General features: G+C 49.0%; 1 long non-coding RNA gene across 1 annotated transcript in view; it reads right to left on the bottom strand.

Moving 5' to 3' along the window:
* Positions 1–8,313: 8,313 nt before the first annotated feature.
* LOC142591283 (uncharacterized) overlaps positions 8,314–14,964 on the bottom strand; it is a 31,578-nt gene continuing 24,927 nt past the window's right edge. The window contains exons 2-3 of the long non-coding RNA XR_012830436.1: positions 14,151–14,195; positions 8,314–8,358 (exon numbers count right to left, since the gene is read on the bottom strand). This is a non-coding gene — a long non-coding RNA (uncharacterized LOC142591283). The remainder of the gene's footprint in view (positions 8,359–14,150; positions 14,196–14,964) is intronic.

The raw sequence follows: 14,964 nt of genomic DNA, 5'->3' as shown, positions 1-14,964 counted from the left end.
GTTTCTTAAATAAACGTTTACTTGCGAGGCTGTCGTTATACACACACAATCAGGAAAAAAAGAACGATATCGGAACGCGCGTCTCATTTTTCATCTTATTGTAGCCGTGGCCATAGGTGACTGAGTAGCCTCATCAATATACATATAAAACTTTTTTGCGAGTCTGCCGGCAACTTCTTTCGTCCACAAAACCGAATAATCCTTTGGTAAAATGAAGTGATAGTACAGAATTTATTCTATTAAACAGTTGCAAGCGTGATAATTAACCCATCTTTCGGACATGTTCGTTCCAAATGTTCTTGCTGTTGAGTTTGGTTTACCGTAGGGCATTTATTTTTGCAGTTAGGGAAGCGGTGCATCACGTTCGTGCAGAAAAATAATGCATCAGTTCTAATAGCTTCATGACTTTCATGCATTTGCTTGTGGAACCAGCAGTGTGATCTCTTCTAGTGTATAAGTGAACGCACAGATGTTCTCATTTGTAATTTTATTAATACTTAAGCTGTTGATATGCATTGTAGTTAGGCAGGCATCAATCTTATGGACAATAGCAGGATTTATTTAACATGCTGCTTCAGCACCCTAGAACAGACAGTGTACATTTGCATGTGTTCTGTAGTCGCAAACCATTACAATATTTATATGTTACACCTTTTTGCATTTCATATTGTAAAATTGTGGTTTTTCAATTTCTGATTCAGTCAAAATTTCTGTTCCAGACATGCAGTAATGAAGACGGCATCAGTATAAAGCAACACACTCCACGCACTAAACAGAAGCTGCTGCCTGCTACAACAAGGGCATTGTGTGGACGTTGGCTGCTACTACAAGGTAAACAACACGTGGTTCAGAAATAAATATGCTTGATATATGCTGTATTGGCTTGCTAGTCTTGAGATACATGTCATTTGTTTGCAGCAGATATGAATGTTTGTTCATATTTATGGTTCAGTATAATCGGTTCGAACATAAAATAAAACACACATGAGTTTGGCTAATCTGTGCTGTATCTAATGTGTCACCGTTCTGCCCTAACAGAGTCTATGCCAAGCACATCTTGGTCATCACAGGAGCTCCTATCTACACCAACAGGAAGCGTCTGGAGCCGAATTTGCACAGCTTTTACACCACAAAGAAAGAAGCGCGTGCAGAAGAATTTGGATAAGATATCAAGTCTGCAGAGCACTTTGTCAAGACTGAAAAGAACTTCAGCCACCATTCCACCAGCACGGACTAATTGGCTGAGTCATCCAGGTAACTGAAAAAGGACTTTCTAGAAATTCTTCGTCTCCAGATGCACCTGCAACTTCTGATCAAGCACGGACGACGCTGGCCAAAAGAATTCTGTCAGTTTGCCCTTAATCAGCTTCATGGCCATGCCAATTCCATTTGTGCTAAGTGTAATTTTTCTTCTATAAATGCAAGCTTTTTCATTGCCCATTCTCGTTAGAGATCATTCATCCTCATCCAAACATAAAGGTCAACCGATTCTTCGCTGATAATACCAGTCACTGTCTAGTAGCATAACATATCTGTAGCGGTACCTTCTAGTGTATGTTGTCATGCACAATACCTCTCCTAAAATAGCTGATGCAGCATCGGCATGTGTCTTACATTAACCTACACAGCGTGTGCTATGCATCATTTTAATTTTCTTGATGTTTTTAGCCATCAATGCTTGCAGAGCAGAGTGGCTTCCCTCTTGAATGCAAGCTTTCTCATTTTACATATTCTTAGTCTCGTTGATGATTGCTATTCTTCCTCGATAGCCTGGGTCTTTGTGCAAGCGACACTGAAGTGATTGATTGCAGAATTTGGTTTTGCTGCCCCACTTGGTTGTGGTAGCCGTGTTATATTTCTAGGATGTGGGGGCCTGGTCAGTTGCATTGGTAAGCAGTCTTTCGACGTAAGCATTTGCTTCTGCAGTCCGCATAGTGACACAGACTCCCAGTATACACATAGCGTAACTGGTGCTCCCCGTTTGTTCTTTCCTGCTGCAGCCATGGGCAAATTGTGCTTGGGGCCTACCTCGGTCATGATTTGCTCAAAACGGAGACCAGCATATGTACTTACATGGTTCGAAGTGCATGAAGTTGATCGCCATATGAGTGTCAAGGTCTGCAAAAATGGCTGCCGAAGATGATGCCCACGAAAGCGACTTGTTCATATTGAGAAAAAGTGGGCACCAAGTGTGAGCCACACATTAGCGGCCCTCGAAAGAAAAGAGACGCGCAGGTTGGAAAGGAGTTAATGCTGAAATGCAGGGTAGTCCATGTCGCTGTGTTGGTTGCGGCAGCAGATGCCTGCGTCAGCTGATTGCTTCGCAATGGAAGTTGCTCATCTTCAACGGCAACTGTCGGTTCGAACAGGTGCGACGCTCTGTCCACTCTGTTTGTACTGCTGGTTGTCGCTCATTACCAGACCACCACATGCGACGAAGGCAAGCAATATGCCTGTAAGTAGGCGGCTGAATGTATCCAAAGAGACCAGTGTATGTGAATGCTCATTGTTGTCATATGGTTCGTAGCCAATGTGTAATGTATTGTCTCAACCTCATGCGGAGATTGATTGCTGTTTAATTTAGCTGTTATCTTACTTTGTTATGGTTGCCGTGTTATGTTTTTTGAATATGGCGACCTGGTCAGTTGCATTGGGAAGCACTCTCTCAAAGTAAGCATTTGCTCCTGCAGTGTGTACAGCGACATAGACTGCCAATTTGCGCACGCCAAGATTCATGCTCCCCGTTCGCCCTTTTCTGCTGCAGCCATGGGAAAATTGTGCCTGTGGCCTTTCGCGGCTGCGATTAAGCAGGAACGCAGACCAGCATACGTGCCTACATGGTCCGACGTGTATGAAGTTGATAGCCACATGGGTGGAAAGGCCCGCAGAAGTGGCTCATGGTGATGCCCACGAAAGCGACTTGTCCATATTGAGACAATGTGGGACACCAAGTGTGAGCCACACATTAGCGACCCCCGAAAGCAAAGAAACGTGCAGGTTGGAAAGTAGTCAACGCTAAAATGCCAGGTAGTCCATGTCGCTGTGTTGGCTGCGGCAGCAAATGTATGCAGCACCCGATAGCATCGCAATGCAAGTTGCTTATCTTTAACGGCGACTGCCGCTGCAAACAGGTGGGACACTCTGTCCAATCTGCTTGCGCCGCTGGTGGTCGCTCGTTACCAGACCGCCAGGTGCGACGACGATCGTGAGCCGTTTACGAGCTCGCCTCAGTGATTCCAGGTTATCTCGACATGCAAATTTTATTTCTGCTATTGCACGAGAACGTACACTGCTTGTCTTCTGCCAATAAAGTCGCACGTTCTGTTCACTCACTTTTGGCTTGTTTGTATGGGCGTCAGTAGAGGCTGTTTGGTCTCCTGGCAATTAGTACGCACCAGCTACGCGGCGGCCAAGGCATTGAGGCATGCCGTGTAGCCGGCAGGGCAAGGACGGTGCGTTCCAGCGTACGCCACCGGCAAAAAGTGGCCATATTGAATTTTGCTATTAAAAAAAAAACTTCCGCTTTTGGTTTGAGCAGCGCCATCTGGCGTCCACCTAGGTAAGTTCCATGCGCTGCCGCTGCTTATTTTCGAACCACTGCGGAAGGTACATATTCCCTACTGTAAAGTTGTTTCTTTATTCTATGTCGCGTCCTCACCCTCGCACGCTTTTACTCGACATACAGGATACGGCGCGCGCCGACAATTTCACCGCCCTTTGACATTATACTGAACCATAACGCGGCGCGGACAGCTGCAATGCGCCTGAAGTATTCATGTAATTGCTATTGCAATAAAACATTAGAACAGGCTACGATGAAAATATATTGACACGTGTAGGTGTTTATCGGGTGACCGCGTTTTACCGCCTAACAAATGTTTTCGCACAGAACAGGACGCGCCTGCATGTATAGGAAGTTTCTGTAACGTTATCGATGGTTCCATCCGCTGTCTGTAACCGAACCTTGCGTATCTGCTTGAATGAATGCGCGACGCGAATAGTGTAGAACTTTGTGGAAGACACACGGGGCCCCGCGATTACTCTAGAACGTTCGACCACTGATGTTATAAGCTGACGCGCTTGACCCGCTGAGGAAATTTTCGACGATCACCGAATGTGTTCGCCGCTATCGTTGTGCTTGAAGTGTAGCCTGTTTTTGTGGGCACAGGTTCACCCAATAAAAGCTAGTTTCGTCTTTCACAGTACTGCTACTATGTTCTTTAACGTCGCTACCACGTGACAAAATGATAGTTTTAACGGTGACCATGAATGCAGCTATTAAATCTTTCATAAGTATATATTTATGTCACTATGCTGAGGTAGTAATGCACGTTAGCTTTTCTGGTACTTGTATATTTGGACTCACCTGTGGGTGAGGGGACACCTTGGCTCTTGGATTTCGACGCATTAGCTGCAATAAAACAGAAGTTCTTTGCGTTACAGTCTGTTAATACTATATTAAATTTGAAGAGCTCGAAACATTGCAATACCTCAGAAAACTTGGAATCCGTAGTTATATGAAACAAAATGAAATACGTTCCACCCGCGCTTTTTGACAAGCATGTGAACCCTTTTTGTGAAGTGTAGTCTGGTGTTGTGGGCACAGGTTAGCCCAACAAAAGCTAGTTTTGTCTTTCACAGTATTAACTACTGTGATCTTTAACGTCACCACCCCGTGACATCTGGTGGAGGTGCTTTGCGTTAATGAACCGGACGCCCCCACAAAGCCGTGACCCAAGCCCGAACGTAGAAGACAACACCAACGTCGCCAAGAACAAGCGAGGTAGCCGCAGGCTGCAAGGGCTGCCCCCGGAGCACGGACTTTTGTGAGAGAGGACCAGGAATATCGTCGCCCAGTCAACCCCAATGGCAGACCCAGAGTCCCGCATCGTGCTGCTGCAGCAGCCCAGGGAGCCTCCGACGTTCCCCGGTTCAACATTCGAGGACCCGGAAACCTGGCTTGAGACGTATGAGAGGGTCGCTGCATTTAACAGCTGGAACAGCGACGACAAACTTCGAAATGTCTTTTTCGCATTGGAAGACGCCGCCATGACGTGCTTCGAGAACCGAGAAGCCACCTTCACAACGTGGGAGCTGCTCTGCAGCGGCTTCCTGGAGACATCTACAAGCGTGGTGCGAGAAGAGCGAGCCCAAACTCTACTAGAAACCAGAGCGCAGCTGCCCAATGAGACGATCATGATCTTCACAGAGGAGATGGTCCGTCTATTCCGCCACGTCTACCCGGAAATGTCTGTAGAGAGGAAAGTCCGCCTACTCATGCGTGGTGTGAAAGATTAAATTTTCGCAGGAATGGTAAGAAGCCGACTAAAGACCGTCGACCAGTTTCTTCGCATGGCCAAGAGCATCGAGAAGACACTGGAAATACGGAACCGGCAATTCGACCGCTGCACCAACTCAACAAACTACGCCAGAGTTCAATCACTGGCCACCGACAACAGCGCAAGGCTATCAGGGCGGTGGTACTAGAGAAGCTTCAGAAACTCTTCCCTTCATCGCAGCCTCAAGTGGCCCGAATTCGCGAAATCGGCAATGAAGAGGTCCACCGATCACTTGGAGTTACAGAGGTGCAACCACAATCACCGCAGGCCCCGCCGAATCAATGCTTGCAGAGCAGAGTGGCTTCCCTCTTGAATGCAAGCTTTCTCATTTTACATATTCCTAGTCTCGTTGATGATTGCTATTCTTCCTCGATAGCGTGGGTCTTTGTGCAAGCGACACTGAAGTGATTGATTGCAGAATTTGGTTTTGCTGCCCCACTTGGTTGTGGTAGCCGTGTTATATTTCTAGGATGTGGGGGCCTGGTCAGTTGCATTGGTAAGCAGTCTTTCGACGTAAGCATTTGCTTCTGCAGTCCGCATAGTGACACAGACTCCCAGTATACACACAGCGTAACTGGTGCTCCCCGTTTGTTCTTTCCTGCTGCAGCCATGGGCAAATTGTGCTTGGGGCCTACCTCGGTCATGATTTGCTCAAAACGGAGACCAGCATATGTACTTACATGGTTCGAAGTGCATGAAGTTGATCGCCATATGAGTGTCAAGGTCTGCAAAAATGGCTGCCGAAGATGATGCCCACGAAAGCGACTTGTTCATATTGAGAAAAAGTGGGCACCAAGTGTGAGCCACACATTAGCGGCCCTCGAAAGAAAAGAGACGCGCAGGTTGGAAAGGAGTTAATGCTGAAATGCAGGGTAGTCCATGTCGCTGTGTTGGTTGCGGCAGCAGATGCCTGCGTCAGCTGATTGCTTCGCAATGGAAGTTGCTCATCTTCAACGGCAACTGTCGGTTCGAACAGGTGCGACGCTCTGTCCACTCTGTTTGTACTGCTGGTTGTCGCTCATTACCAGACCACCACATGCGACGAAGGCAAGCAATATGCCTGTAAGTAGGCGGCTGAATGTATCCAAAGAGACCAGTGTATGTGAATGCTCATTGTTGTCATATGGTTCGTAGCCAATGTGTAATGTATTGTCTCAACCTCATGCGGAGATTGATTGCTGTTTAATTTAGCTGTTATCTTACTTGGTTATGGTTGCCGTGTTATGTTTTTTGAATATGGCGACCTGGTCAGTTGCATTGGGAAGCACTCTCTCAAAGTAAGCATTTGCTCCTGCAGTGTGTACAGCGACATAGACTGCCAATTTGCGCACGCCAAGATTCATGCTCCCCGTTCGCCCTTTACTGCTGCAGCCATGGGAAAATTGTGCCTGTGGCCTTTCGCGGCTGCGATTAAGCAGGAACGCAGACCAGCATACGTGCCTACATGGTCCGACGTGTATGAAGTTGATAGCCACATGGGTGGAAAGGCCCGCAAAAGTGGCTCATGGTGATGCCCACGAAAGCGACTTGTCCATATTGAGACAATGTGGGACACCAAGTGTGAGCCACACATTAGCGACCCCCGAAAGCAAAGAAACGTGCAGGTTGGAAAGTAGTCAACGCTAAAATGCCAGGTAGTCCATGTCGCTGTGTTGGCTGCGGCAGCAAATGTATGCAGCACCCGATAGCATCGCAATGCAAGTTGCTTATCTTTAACGGCGACTGCCGCTGCAAACAGGTGGGACACTCTGTCCAATCTGCTTGCGCCGCTGGTGGTCGCTCGTTACCAGACCGCCATGTGCGACGACGATCGTGAGCCGTTTACGAGCTCGCCTCAGTGATTCCAGGTTATTTCGACATGCAAATTTTATTTCTGCTATTGCACGAGAACGTACACTGCTTGTCTTCTGCCAATAAAGTCGCACGTTCTGTTCACTCACTTTTGGCTTGTTTGTATGGGCATCAGTAGAGGCTGTTTGGTCTCCTGGCAATTAGTACGCACCAGCTACGCGGCGGCCAAGGCATTGAGGCATGCCGTGTAGCCGGCAGGGCAAGGACGGCGCGTTCCAGCGTACGCCACCGGCAAAAAGTGGCCATATTGAATTTTGCTATTAAAAAAAAAAACTTCCGCTTTTGGTTTGAGCAGCGCCATCTGGCGTCCACCTAGGTAAGTTCCATGCGCTGCCGCTGCTTATTTTCGAACCACTGCGGAAGGTACATATTCCCTACTGTAAAGTTGTTTCTTTATTCTATGTCGCGTCCTCACCCTCGCACGCTTTTACTCGACATACAGGATACGGCGCGCGCCGACAATTTCACCGCCCTTTGACATTATACGGAACCATAACGCGGCGCGGACAGCTGCAATGCGCCTGAAGTATTCATATAATTGCTATTGCAATAAAACATTAGAACAGGCTACGATGAAAATATATTGACACGTGTAGGTGTTTATCGGGTGACCGCGTTTTACCGCCTAACAAATGTTTTCGCACAGAACAGGACGCGCCTGCATGTATAGGAAGTTTCTGTAACGTTATCGATGGTTCCATCCGCTGTCTGTAACCGAACCTTGCGTATCTGCTTGAATGAATGCGCGACGCGAATAGTGTAGAACTTTGTGGAAGACACACGGGTCCCAGCGATTACTCTAGAACGTTCGACCACTGATGTTATAAGCTGACGCGCTTGACCCGCTGAGCAAATTTTCGACGATCACCGAATGTGTTCACCGCTATCGTTGTGCTTGAAGTGTAGCCTGTTTTTGTGGGCACAGGTTCACCCAATAAAAGCTAGTTTCGTCTTTCACAGTACTGCTACTGTGTTCTTTAACGTCGCTACCACGTGACAAAATGATAGTTTTAACGGTGACCATGAATGCAGCTATTAAATCTTTCATAAGTATATATTTATGTCACTATGCTGAGGTAGTAATGCACGTTAGCTTTTCTGGTACTTGTATATTTGGACTCACCTGTGGGTGAGGGGACACCTTGGCTCTTGGATTTCGACGCATTAGCTGCAATAAAACAGAAGTTCTTTGCGTTACAGTCTGTTAATACTATATTAAATTTGAAGAGCTCGAAACATTGCAATACCTCAGAAAACTTGGAATCCGTAGTTATATGAAACAAAATGAAATACGTTCCACCCGCGCTTTTTGACAAGCATGTGAACCCTTTTTGTGAAGTGTAGTCTGGTGTTGTGGGCACAGGTTAGCCCAACAAAAGCTAGTTTTGTCTTTCACAGTATTAACTACTGTGATCTTTAACGTCACCACCCCGTGACATCTGGTGGAGGTGCTTTGCGTTAATGAACCGGACGTCCCCACAAAGCCGTGACCCAAGCCCGAACGCGGAAGACAACACCAACGTCGCCAAGAACAAGCGAGGTAGCCGTAGGCTGCAAGGGCTGCCCCCGGAGCACGGACTTTTGTGAGAGAGGACCAGGAATATCGTCGCCCAGTCAACCCCAATGGCAGATCCAGAGTCCCGCATCGTGCTGCTGCAGCAGCCCAGGGAGCCTCCGACGTTCCCCGGTTCAACATTCGAGGACCCGGAAACCTGGCTTGAGACGTATGAGAGGGTCGCTGCATTTAACAGCTGGAACAGCGACGACAAACTTCGAAATGTCTTTTTCGCATTGGAAGACGCCGCCATGACGTGCTTCGAGAACCGAGAAGCCACCTTCACAACGTGGGAGCTGCTCTGCAGCGGCTTCCTGGAGACATCTACAAGCGTGGTGCGAGAAGAGCGAGCCCAAACTCTACTAGAAACCAGAGCGCAGCTGCCCAATGAGATGATCATGATCTTCACAGAGGAGATGGTCCGTCTATTCCGCCACGTCTACCCGGAAATGTCTGTAGAGAGGAAAGTCCGCCTACTCATGCGTGGTGTGAAAGATTAAATTTTCGCAGGAATGGTAAGAAGCCGACCAAAGACCGTCGACCAGTTTCTTCGCATGGCCACGAGCATCGAGAAGACACTGGAAATACGGAACCGGCAATTCGACCGCTGCACCAACTCAACAAACTACGCCAGAGTTCAATCACTGGCCACCGACAACAGCGCAAGGCTATCAGGGCGGTCGTACTAGAGAAGCTTCAGAAACTCTTCCCTTCATCGCAGCCTCAAGTGGCCCGAATTCGCGAAATCGGCAAGGAAGAGGTCCACCGATCACTTGGAGTTACAGAGGTGCAACCACAATCACCGCAGCCCCCGCCGAAAGCAATGACCTACGCCGCCGTCGCCCGCCGTCAAGGTCTTCCACGACTGCGCCAGGGCCCCTTAACGCCGCAATTCCGTCGTCCACCACCGGCGCCGCCAGCACGTTCACCCGTCGCCCAGCACAGCTACGTGAGGAAGACGGACATTTGGCGCGGCCCCGACCACCGCCCACTCTGCTACCACTGCGGCGAAGCCGGCCATGTGAACCGCCGATGCCCATACCGCGACCTGGGATTGCAAGGGTTCGCCGTCAACGCAACGCGCCCTCGGCAAGTCGGCACTGAGTAGCGCCGACTACCTCGCCGCTACTCAATGGAGCCCTCGACGACCCTCCCGGTCGCCGTCACCAGGCCACTACCTGTCGTCGAAGCGCCGTGCATACACTGGCCTAGCCCGGAGACTCTCTGCTAGCCCATATCCGGAAAACTAAAAGCAGCAACCGATGGAGGTGTGGTTACTGTTCGTCGAACTGACGAAGATCCTCCGCCGCCGACGAGGACGCCGTAGAGACCATCTCGATGACATAACAACGACACGCCGCCGTCCCGACGAAGTCTAGAAGCAAAGAATACGCTCACGAAAGACGACCTGACGACTCCGCATACCAGCCACAGGTCAACGCGACGCAGCCGGGATCCGACGCCAAGACCTAACTGTAACGCCACACAAAAAACCACCGACCTCGTCGTGCTTCTCGATGGCCACGCAGTCACTGCCTTAGTGGAGACGGGGCCGATTACTCTGTCATGAGTCGACGCATCGCCGCCCAGTTAAAAAAAGACTGCATGGCAAGGCCCTCAAATTCGGACCTCTGGGGGGCACCTTATTGCGCCGACTGGAATCTGCACGGCAAGAATTATCATTCATGACAGGACTTACCCTGCAGCATTCGTTATCCTCCAACACTCTCACGAGACGCCAGTCTGGGCATGGACTTCCTGAACCAACACGGCGCAGTCATCGACCTGAAGTCGAAATCGATAACGCTGTCGGAAGATCAAGCGTTACCGCCGGAAAACTCTCGTAGTCACCATGCCTTGAGCGTGCGCGAAGATCAAGTGAGCATCCCAGCGCGCTCCAGCATTATTATTTCCGTCTGCACCGAAACACCCGCTGACGTAGAAGGCGTCATCGAGGGGGACCAACGTCTACTACTCGACCGTGAAATTTGTGTCGCAAGAGGGATCGCTGAACTGCACGGAGGAAAAACGAAGGTGTTGCTGACAAACTTCAGCGAGACGTTCAAGCACGTCAACAAAGGCACGACTATCGCGTACATCGAGGAAATTGTGGAAACCAGCAATGCGCTTGTCCTGTCGGATTCTGCCGCATCTATACTGACGACTATAGTTCCCGAACCAGATTTAGACATAAATCCAAGTCTCCCCATGAGTAAGCAGCAGCAGCTCAGAAGTCTTCTCCGACGATACAAAGAGTGTTTTTGGACCTCATCGAGGATTCGACAAACACCCGTCGCAAAGCATCGCATAATAACAGAATAGTGCGCTCGACCGCACTGCCAGAGCCGTTACAGAGTTACAACGCGACAACGTGACGCTATTAGGCAACAAATCAACGAAATGCTGCGCGACGACAACGTCCAGTCGTCGGAACGCCCGTGGGCATCTCCTGTAGTCTTGGTGAAGAAAAAGGACGGAACCATACGTTTCTGCGTCGATTATCGTCGAGTGAACAAGATCACGAAGAAGGAGGTATACACCCTTCCACAGATAGACGACACATTGGATCGGCTCTGCAACGCTAAATACTTCTCCTCGATGGACCTCAAGTCTGGATACTGGCAAATAGAAGTCGACGAGAGAGATCGCGAAAAGACTGGAGCCGGTACAGAGGTCTCTGTCAGGTATTGCCATACCTATAGCTTCTGTACCTTTCTTGAATAAACAAATTCAAGAAAAATAAATAATCTGAATCTGAATCTGAAAAGACCGCCTTCATCACGCCAGACGGCCTCTAAGAGTTCAAGGTCATGCCATTCGGAGGGTGCTTGGCGCCTGCAACGTTTCAGCGCGTCATGGACACGGTGTTAGCAGCCTTGAAGTGGAATACGTGTCTTGTTTACTTGGATGACGTCGTTCTCTTCACCGGAAATTTCGACCATCAGCTTAGGCGGCTTGCGACAGTATTAAAGGCCATCAATTCAGCAGGGCTCAACCTGAAGCCGGGAAAGTGCCGCTTCGCTTACGATGAGCTTCTGTTCGTAGGCCACGTCACCAGCAAATCTGAAGTCCGTCCCGACCCGAAGAAGACAGCTGCGATTGCAGTTCCCGCAACCGCTCGACAAGAAGACAGTGCGTAGGTTCCTTGGTATGTGTGCCTACTATGAGCGCTTCGTCAAGGACTTTTCACGCATCGCGGAGCCACTAACCCATGTAACGAAATGCGATGTCGAGTTCAAGTGGAAAACGCCGCAGGCCGACGCATTTCAAGAACTCAAACGACGCATGCAGTCGCCGCCCGTACTTGCACACTTCGACGAGGACCGAAATCAACACTGACGCCAGTAGCCTAGGCCTCGGTGCCGTCCTAGTCCATAGGAAAGACGGACTTGAACGGCTGATATATTATGCTAGCCGGTCGCTGTCAAAAGCGGAAGTCAATTATTCTACGACTGAAAAGGAATGTCTCGCCATCATTTGGGCTACAGCATTATTCCGCCTTTACCTATATGGCAGGCCATTCAATGTCATCAGCGACCATCGCGCGTTGTGTTGGCTAGCTAACCTTAGGGACCCTTCAAAACGGCTGGCACGGTGGAACCTCAGACTGAAAGAATATGACGTCGCGGTAATCTACAAGTCCGGACGAAACGTGCTCCCATCGATCCCCCGCCGCAAGATGACGACGACGCCTTCCTCGGAATAATAAGCTCGGAAGACTTCACTAAACAGCAACGAGCAGACCCGGAGCTAAAAGGCTTATTCGAGTATGTGGAAGGGAACACCGATGTTGCCCCTAGGGCATTTAAGCGCGGATTGTCTTCATTCAAGCTACAAAACAACCTGCTCGTGAAGAACTTTTCACCAGTCCGCACCAACTACCTTCTTGTTGGTCCATCAGCGCTGCGTCCAGAAGTACTGCGCGCCCTACATGATGATCCTACCGCTGGGCACCTCGGGTTCTGCCGGACGCTGTCGAGGATACAGGGACGGTATTACTGGCCGCGTCTGACCGCCGACGTCGCTCGTCACGTCAAGACATGCCGAGACTCAGCGACGCAAGACACCCCCGACTAGGCCAGCACGATTACTACAGCCGATCGAACCTCCTTGCCGACCATTTGAGCAGATCGGGATGGATTTGTTCGGACCGTTTCGGACATCAATATCCGGAAATATGTAGATCGTCGTGGCGACAGACTATCTCACGCGCTTCTCTAAATCTAGAGCTCTAGCGAAAGGCAGCGCAGCCGAAGTGTCAACATTTTTCGTCGAGAACATGCTGTTCCGACATGGTGCTCCAGAAGTCCACATCACCGACAGAGGTACGGCCTTTACATCAGAGCTCACCCAAGCCGTTTTGGAATACAGCCAGACAAGTCACAGGAGGACAACTGCGTACCACCCGCAGACGAATGGTCCCACGAAGCGCCTGAACAAGACCTATCTGCAGCGTGCCGAATAAGCCCGACAGCTTGCCCGCCTACGGATGAAGGACCTGCAGCGTACCGACAGCCTACACTACAACCTCGGACGGCGCTACGTCCAGTACCAGCCTGGCGACCGTGTTTGGGTTTGGACCCCAATACGTCGGCGAGGACTCAGAGAGAAGCTATTGCGACGCTATTGCGGACCCTGCAAGGTAATCCGACGTATTGGCGCACGGGACGATGAGGTCGTGCGAGACGGCATTTCGCATTCACAGCGGCACCGCCCACGATCTGAAGTGGTCGACGTGGTGCGTCTTAAGCCTTTTCACGCACGCCGACGAACTTCCTTAGTTTGCTGTTTCTTTGCTACAGGTGTTTTTGTTTACTACTTTCGTTTCTTTTGCAGCATGCTTTTTAAGAGGGGGTTTTGACACGTGTACTTGTTTATCTTTATCGGGTGACCGCGTTTCACCGCCTAACAAATGTTTTCGCGCAGCGCAGGGCGCGCCTGCATGTATAGGAAGTTTCTGGAATGCTATCGATGGTTCCATCCGCTGTCTGTCACCAAACCTTGTGTAAACTGATTGCTTGAATGCGCGACACGATTAGTGTAGAACCTTGTGGAAGAAACGCGGGTCCCAGCGATTACTTTGGAACATTCTACCACTGATGTATAAAAGCCGACGCGCTTGATCCGCTGAGCTGATTTTCGACGATCGCCGTCTGTGTTAGCCGCTATCGTTGTGCTTGAAGTGTAGCCTGTTTTTGTGGGCACAGAATCGCCCAATAAAAGTAGTTTCGTCTTTCACAGTACTGCTATTGTGTTCTTTAACGTCACTACCACGTGACAAAACGATAGTTTTAACGGTGAGCATGAATGGAGCAATGAAATCTTTCATATTTATATATTTATGTCACTATGCTGAGGTAGTAATGCACGCTAGTTTTTTTGGTACTTGAATATTTTGAACTCACCTGTGGGTGAGGGGACACCTTGGCTCTGGGATTTGGACGCATTAGCTGCAATAAAACAGAAGTTCTTTGCGTTACAGTCTGTTTAATAATATATTACATTTGAAGAGCTCGCAACATTGCAATACGTGAAAAAATTTTGGAATCTGAAACAAAATGAAATACGTTACACCTGCGCTTTTTGACAAGCATGTGAACCCTTTTTATTCAACTCACTACGACACTCCTCCCTCAGGATCCCCTAGAACAATATATAAACTCTACAAGGACAACCTTGGCTAAAACAGTAAGCGCAACAATATGGGACAACAAATTGAGGATTCTGCACGCCGCTGCTTGCTTCTGCGATCTAGCACCTTTGAGATTCTCTTAGCAAATTAAATTAGCATGCATGGTGGCTGCAGTAATCTCAGTCATAATTATGATACGGATAATAAATTCATTTCTGTAGTTTTATGTACTGACTGCACAATTTCTTTGAAAGCTGTACCTAGAGTGTAATATGCCAGTGTAGTGAGATGTCGATAAGTTTCCATAATTTGAGTTTGATAGTCTCGCTCAGATATTAAAACATGCGAAGTTCTGGGTTTAGCTAAATCTGGCCTTGAAACATAGGAGCTCAGTATCATCCAGGCAATCTAGTGCAAAAAATTCTTGTGGTCGGTGACCACAACCTACCATTATTATTTCGGCAAGGAGCATAGTTCACGCCCCTGAAGTTTCCCTTCGTGGCCGCATAGCACGCACTTCAGTACGAATATTTCAGCTGTATAAGTATATATTGCCGCGACGCCATCTGTGCCCAACCTGGCTGACG

This window comes from Dermacentor variabilis, chromosome 8 (genome assembly GCF_050947875.1).
Source record: "Dermacentor variabilis isolate Ectoservices chromosome 8, ASM5094787v1, whole genome shotgun sequence".
NCBI classification, from domain to species: domain Eukaryota; kingdom Metazoa; phylum Arthropoda; class Arachnida; order Ixodida; family Ixodidae; genus Dermacentor; species Dermacentor variabilis.
Note: the sequence above shows the minus strand (reverse complement) of the source record. Positions and strands in the feature narration are given on the sequence as shown.